Raw genomic sequence first — 6795 nt, 5'->3', positions numbered from 1 at the left:
GGAGGAGCCAGAGGCCAAGATAAGGGGGACGGACGCGTTGGACCCAACAAAGGGCGCGGAGGTCAGCGACGAAGGGAGCCTGCCTGCCGAGCGCCTCCAGCGCAAGGCCGGCGGGAAGGACGGGCTCCTACCGCAGCACCTGGAGCGCCGGCCGCGCCTGGGCGCCTTGCCCACCCAGGGCTGCCGTCTCCTTCCTGCCTGGCTCAAGGCGTCCCTCCCGCTCCCAGTCTCGAGAGGCCGGCTTGTCCCTGGATCCCTCTGGCCGGAGGGCTCCTTCACGTGAGGTTGACACGGTGGTGTGGAGCCAGCTTGCCTCGGAGTTGTTGGAGGGCGCAGATCACGCAGGCAAAAGAGGACGTTGCTCCGGCGTCGTCCTTGAAGACCGGGCCCAGGTCCTGCAGACCCCGGGGGAAGGGTGGTCCAGATCTGGGCTCCAGGATTCTCTGCGAGGCCGGAGGGATGCCCAGAAGTTTGCAGGGTCTGCGAAAAAGGAATAGTGTGGAGGGGTTTGGGATGAGGCAGGTCACCGGCCCCTTCCTCTCCTGCCTGGGTTCACGGGGCTACAGGACAGGTTGAGAATGGCCTTAGCTGGCTGTCCGCCTCAGTGCCTTCTCACCTGGAAGGGAGAAAACCCAGTGGTGGGTGGGCTGGTGTAACTTGGGGAAGCTGGAGCCATCAGGACATGCACCCTGGGACCAGGACACCAGCCTCCTTCGGCTGCGCTGTGTCGTGGCTTCTTCCCGTTGTGGTCTCCTCCTTTTCTGCTCCTCAGTAGCCCTTAGGATGCTGCTGCATGTAACACGTGCTGGTGTAGTCTTCAGGGATTTGCTTCTGGAATTTCCTGCTTCAACATAGGTATATATATTTTTTTACATGGTTAACCTTTGATATACTAAACAAAATCTAATACTTCATGTATTTTATTTTCCTTGTGGTTCTCTCATTCCATAACTATTAACATTTTTTTCGTTCCTCTTATATGCTAGGAAATATTTTATTTCCTGGATATGCAATGATGAACAAAATAGACATGCCCATATCCATTTGAAAATTACTACCCCCTAGTGGGCTTACTAGACAATGGATAAGCAAAGCTATAAATTAATATGTTAGTAAATATATTCTCTTATCCCATCCAGCATTGCTTCTGAGCACAGAACATTTTCTGATATTAATGCAAAAATGTTATTTTTCAAACCGAAGATTAGATACTTAATTGATTCCCCACTCCCACTCATTGTCAGAAATAGCCAACCAGAAATAATAGTCCTCTGTCCTATAAACACTGAGTTGACATCCAGATGAGAGATTCACGTGATGAGTTTGAATGCTGTCCTGCAGGCTGTTGGCTATGCTTTTAGTTCACTAAATAGATGCTGTTTTAATTACAGCCAGTGCTCCTAAACTCAGAGAACCAGAGGCAAAAGTTGCAGACTATTTCCACCTAATAAAACTAAAATATTTGCTTCCTTTCCATGTGACTTTGTCCTCTGCATTTTATAAGCCTTATTATCCAAAGAAGAAAAGTTTCTATTATGTGGGTTTGAAATTTATGCGTTAAACTGAAATTTACGTTTGCCTTCCAGCCATTTGGGATTTCTTATGTCACAGATTGACAATCCAAAATAGATGAATCCCTAGCCTTATATAGGTATTCTGAGCTAGTCTCATCAAGTACACTATGGCTGTTAGAACTGAGGCTTTATATTTTTTATGTTTTAATATGTGCCAAATTATTATATACTTATTAACTGTATTCCAACTCCACTGAGTAAAAGTCCAGGGAATGTTTATATTGTAAATGTAAATAGAGATAGGTTTATATCACTTACAAATTACTCAATTTAGTAGAGTATAATTTGTCATTTTTGTTTCATAACAAGTTCCACTTGCAATAATAAAACTAGGTGCATTTTCAATAATTTGATCAGCATTGTTATCTTTGCCACAGGATATCACACTCGCACTGTTCCTTACAAAATTTCTTATAGCAGGGAGTGAACTGACCAATGTTTTAAAATTAAAAGTATTTTTTTCTCCCATCTGTTTTGGATAGTCATTCAAGGAGTCATGGGAGAACCTTGGTTTAGTTTGTGTGTATTCCTTTACACATAAGTCTTACAAGGTTGTACATTACAGTTCACTGTTCTTTTGGACACTGTTGCTGTTAAACCAAATACCTACTAAAATCACATTTAATTGTAAGAGGTTGTCAAAAATGACAATATACTTTTATGTAGGTATATTTTTAAGTTTGTTTTGTCATTTAGGTCATGAATATTATTTTGCAGTTCTAATATCAATTTGCAAAAACATACGTCTTTTTTGGCTTACTTTTGTTAGCAATATGTTTAATGTCTTTTTATTTTAAATAAAAAATGAAAAATAAAGTAACATTTCTGAAGAATTATGATAGGAACTGTAGTGTTAGGTACTCCGAAGTGGATAAAAGTAAGTCATGGATCCATATCTATTAACTAATACTAAAACACTTATATACTTGGGATTAAAAATGATATTTAGGTTAAATAATATTCCTAACAATTCCTAAACTAAGAAGTGACTGATACTAAGACACACTCCTATGATTGTTTCCAGAAATTTATAAGTTTATTTTTAACAAATAGACTACTCGGAGGAACTTTGGGAGGCTTAGCTTCCACATAGAGTCCATAATTTTCTAGAATAGGTGCCAAGATCCTTGAAATGCTATTCGAGACCCCTTCATCATTCATTCCCATTTACCTTTCCATCCAATCATCCTCTGCTTTTGCCTGGTTGATCCACAACTAAAGCGAACTACTTACAATTCCCACATTTCTGTTTCTCACAGCCGTTATCTTGGTTTATGGTTCATTCTCTCCCCTCTCTCTCTTGCTCTCTTTCTCTCACATGCCCTTTCACTCTTGCTCTCATACATATACTATGTTTTTTAGTTTTTCTTCATTTTATAAGTCCTAATTCACTGATCACTTTATTTCATTGTATTTACAGTGTTTTCAGTTTTATTACAAAAATACACACAACACAGATTGTCATGTCATTCCTGGCTCTAACTGCATTCAGCACTTGCTCTTGAGCAGCTTTCTTTGCCCTTACCATCTCTCTTCCTTACATCATTTTGTGCAGTCCTTCTTTGTCCTGCCAGGCACCGCTTCTGCTACCTTTTCCCCCATCTTTCAGGTGTATTTACTGGGTATATTTTCAAAGCTTGTTCCAAAAGTTCTGTTCTGTTGTCCGTGGGGTGAAATCTGTGTGTGGACCTTCAAATCGTTCTGAAGGTGTTGCACTGTCTGCATGAGGTGCCACTCCACGTTCTTTTTTAAATTTATCAAATGCCTTTTTATTTATATCGTCTTTTTGAGGAGGGTCAAGTTTTTGGAGACTCTTTGCTTTGCCAGTAACATCTTTGGTGGTTCTTTTGACTCCAGAAGAAGAATGTATGCTCATGTAATTAGCAATAACTAATTTATTCCAGCAGAGAAAAGATTCACCGCTTTAATTAGTAATTGCAGTTCATCTTCTGACCAACTTTTACTGCCATTTCCACCTCTGCCAATTGATTTTTAGCTTCCTCTTTCTCTTTTCTAATTTGCTCATTTATTTCTTTGATCTGATTTTCCAGAGCAGTGTTTCCTACTTCTTTTGCAGATGCTGTGTTTCACTGAAGCACTGTAAGCTTGGGAGTTTAAGTCGATCACAAAGTTTTCCACTTCTCCCATCATTTTAACTCACTCGGCCTCATTGTCAGAAAAGTGATCCCAGGTCTTGCATGAGTTTCGGAGTTTTTGCCTTTCCCGTTTGATGGCATTTTTGTGGATATCTTTTGCCTTCTTTGCCAACAATGCTTTCTGTCTAACTTCCTCTTCTTCTCTCTCCTTAGCTAATCAAGCAGGTTCTGATTCAGCTTGTCTTTGTTTTTCTTTAGCTTCTTGCTCCTTCCATTTGGCTTCTGCTTTTGCTTTCTTTTCTGCTTCTTTCTTGGCTTTTTCTTCTTCTTTCATTTTTTTATCCTTGGATCACATCTATATGCATTGTAAACTAATGTTCTTATTCTGTTCGTTTCTTCTTTTATTCTCTGTGCCCTTGTTGCTCTGTTCTGCTTTTCAATTCCTCTTCTCTCATCATGATATTCTGCTTTTTCTTTTTCTTTTCCTTCTTCAACTAAATACAAAAATTCTCTCCAAGAATCAAAAAAATGTTTTGAGACAGAGTCTTGCTCTGTTGCCCAGGCTAGAGTGCTGTGGTGTCAGCCTAGCTCACAGCAACCTCAACCTCCTGGGCTCAAGCGATCCTTCTGCCTCAGCTTCCCGAGTAGCTGGGACTACAGGCATGTGTCACCATGTCTGGCTAATTTTTTCTATTTTTAGTAGAGGTGGGGTCTTGCTTTTGCTCAGGGTGGTCTTGAACTCCTGAGCTCAAGCGATCCTCCTGCCTCAGCCTCCCAGAATGCTAGGATTACAGGTGTAAGCCATCGTGCCCAGCTCACCATTTTACTTTTTGTTTCTATGAATTTGACTCCTCTATATACCTTATATAATATAGGTTATTTTTTAAAAATTCAAAAGCATGCAAACAGACTCTACACCCTGTGCTCTTCCCTACCGTACATCATTCATTCATTCATTCATTCAGGACACAATGTGTTCCTGAATGTGTTTAGGTCTGGGAGACACAGTGTGAATATGTTAGTTGTGTGAACATTTCTGCAATTTTCTGACCCAGCAAGCTATTTCATAATTTCTTGCTTTTTAGATCATGCTCCTTGGCTTGGAAGGATCCCTCCTTCCTCTTTTACCCATCTATCTGAAGAACATATACCCAATCTTTATAATTAACTCACATGTAATCTTCTTTCAAAATCTGTCCAGACTCTATAACCCACAGTTTTATTTTTCTTTAGCTATGCTCTACCCCAAATCTATAGTGACTTTACTAAATGTATTTGTTCATATTCAACTTACTTGAGAACAAGAAATGTATCTGATCCATTTCCATATTACCAGTTCATGGCACAATACAGACAGATGTATGTTTGGTAAATGTTTGCTGGCTAACTGGATGTCTGACCAGTAGGCACTGTGATTTTTTTCTTCTGCTTACATCATTCCATAAACCCTTACATCATTCAGAAACACAAACAAATTTCATCACATGCTGGCCAAGCTAGATCAGCATTGATTCATTCACTCTGGAACTGGTGAAGGTTGCATGGATGATGGGTACCAGGTGCCCCTTGTCCTTCTTGTCCCACTGGCTCCAGATGGAGCCCAGGCATTCATAGCTCAGGGTCCACAGTCACTCACAGTCCCAGGCAAGTGACAGTGGTCTGAGCTGGAGTTTAAAAAATCTTTAGAATTGAATCTAAGCTTGTGGGTGTCCCTGAGTTTTATTCTTTATTCGCTGAGGGTGCCAAATGCATAAAGGTCCAGACAATGATGGGGAAGAGAGAGTGGCACTTTGACCCAGGCCTTCCTCACTAACTCCAAGCACCAGAAGGTGGCTCTGACCTGCTCATCCTGAGGCTGCATCTTTTGCCCATTCTGATTGGCCCTCTCTTCCTTCTCCCCATTCAGGACGGTGGCTCCTGTATGTTCCCTGCTAGGTCAAACCAATCATCCTTTGCCATCCAGGATTTACCATCTGTGGTTCCAACCAACATGTATACGAATTGATGCAAGTCAGGTGACCCTGGGTCATATGCACCCAAAATAATTCTAAAATTTTCAATGCATATCTTATGTTCTTGTTTGAATTTACAGAAATTGTTAATTATAGCATTTAATTAAACTAATATCTTAGGTTTAAATTCTAAAGTTGCTTACATACTTGACTATGGGAGAGATAGATCTTTAGATGTAACTGGAATTTGGGGGATTTAGGACAGTCATTTGGAAAATGGAGAGGTCAGGACAAAGAGGATAGGAAGGAGGAGTCAATGATGGGTCAGAAGAAGACAGATCAGAATCACAGGAGGGAGATGGGAGAGCCTGGATACAAGGAGGTAACTGGGAGAGAAAAGAAGGGAGAGGATTTACTAAAAAAATGAGTCCAGTTTTTGTTGCTTATGAATTTTTATCACCTTTGGCCACTGAATAATTTAGTGAAGCAATTTTTATTTTTTTTTATGTTTTAAAATTTTGTTTCAGAATATTATGGGGGTGCAAACGTTTTGGTTACATAAATTGCTTTTGCACAGTTTGAGTCAAAGTTATAAGTGTGCCCATCCCCCCTATAGTATGCATTGTATGCGTTAGGTGTGAATTTATCCATCCCCTCCTTCCTCTCCCTCCTGCTTGATTTCTGCTGAATGTTATTTCCATATGTGCACATAAGTGTTGATCAATTAGCTCCAATTTAATGGTTAATGCATGTGATGTTTGTTTTCCCATTCTTGTGATACTAGTGGAGCAATTTTTAATTTAGAATTTTATATGGAGTTTTCTGCCTCCCAATCTTATTTTTCAAAAGTGCCTCTCAAGTGAACAATGGTGTTCTAGTCAATATTCATCAAATTAAAGGTCCACATAATCCTTGGCAAGGTTATGCTATTTAGAGAGACAGGCACAAGAATTTCAGTAAAAGTGTGCATAAATACAAGGAGTGTATACTAAAAGGGAAGCTTATTTTTTCAGGGCTTGCTATTGCAAGGGGGTCAGCAGCCATCAGTTGTGTTGAGTGAAGAGTCAAAGGTCAGCAGACGAGTGGGGAGTTTTATAGTGAAAAAAAATGGAAATCTTCAGGTATTCCCTGATTGGAGGCTGTTGCCATGAGGAAGTTGAAGGTAGGGAACTA

At 40.4% G+C, this 6795-nt stretch overlaps 1 pseudogene across 1 annotated transcript; it reads right to left on the bottom strand.

The window, feature by feature from the left end:
- Positions 1 to 275: 275 nt before the first annotated feature.
- LOC105816077 lies at positions 276 to 4194 on the bottom strand (annotated as a pseudogene). Its single transcript, XR_001137779.1, has 2 exons — positions 3025 to 4194; positions 276 to 395 (listed from the first exon to the last, which is right to left on the bottom strand). The product of XR_001137779.1 is annotated as a dnaJ homolog subfamily C member 2 pseudogene (transcript).
- Between the last annotated feature and the right edge of the window lie 2601 nt (positions 4195 to 6795).

Source organism: Propithecus coquereli, unplaced genomic scaffold (assembly GCF_000956105.1).
Source record: "Propithecus coquereli isolate 6110/MARCELLA unplaced genomic scaffold, Pcoq_1.0 Scaffold355, whole genome shotgun sequence".
In the NCBI taxonomy this organism is placed as follows: domain Eukaryota; kingdom Metazoa; phylum Chordata; class Mammalia; order Primates; family Indriidae; genus Propithecus; species Propithecus coquereli.
This window is presented reverse-complemented; position numbering and strand designations above follow the sequence as displayed.